A 731-nucleotide genomic window follows, 5' to 3' on the forward strand; every position below is an offset into this window, starting at 1 on the left:
AAGATTTTTTCGAATAGACCGGTCCCTGGTCCACCTACCCGAAAAAAGTAAAATTTTTTAGCCTAAAACATGGTGGTTACCGAAAGCTATTTGTATACAAAATTTCATGAAAATCGGACCAGCCGTTCGCGAGATTACCTGTTACAAAAAAGGGACTTCTCTTTATATAATTAGTATAGATATAGATATACACTTATTGTTGAATTTTGATAATTATTATAAGTGAATATACATATTAAATGAATTGTTTATTATATACATACGTGAGATCGAAATACATATGTACATATTTATATATTTGAAGTACATACATACGTACTTAGGTATGAACAAGTAAAAGGAAGTAAAGAAAATTATAGCAGCAATGTTGTTAGGATAACTATCTGCCTGCGTGCACGACAGTATAAATAGAGCAGCAAATGTAATTTGAGATCACTTCTGGTAGAGTAGTCGTATCATTGTGTACAAATACAAGTGAGATATCTTAGCAATAGACGTCATCCTGGGCCACAGCTGCGATCATCTGTTTTTTAGAGCTGCTTATTTTGGTCTAAACTGCTCTTTTTTGACCTGAGTTGCATTAAATAGTCTTATACAATGTTGTATTCCAAATTCGATGCGTCGAATTTGTATACACAACTCCAGATCTTCGAGTTCGGCTTCCAATCAACCGGCACGGTCAAGTAAAGTCAACTTACGGTTTCCAAGTAGGCAATGATATTGTACTTCTC

Source organism: Rhagoletis pomonella, unplaced genomic scaffold (assembly GCF_013731165.1).
Source record: "Rhagoletis pomonella isolate Grant_MI unplaced genomic scaffold, Rhpom_1.0 Rhpom_scaffold_00002, whole genome shotgun sequence".
NCBI classification, from domain to species: Eukaryota; Metazoa; Arthropoda; class Insecta; order Diptera; family Tephritidae; genus Rhagoletis; species Rhagoletis pomonella.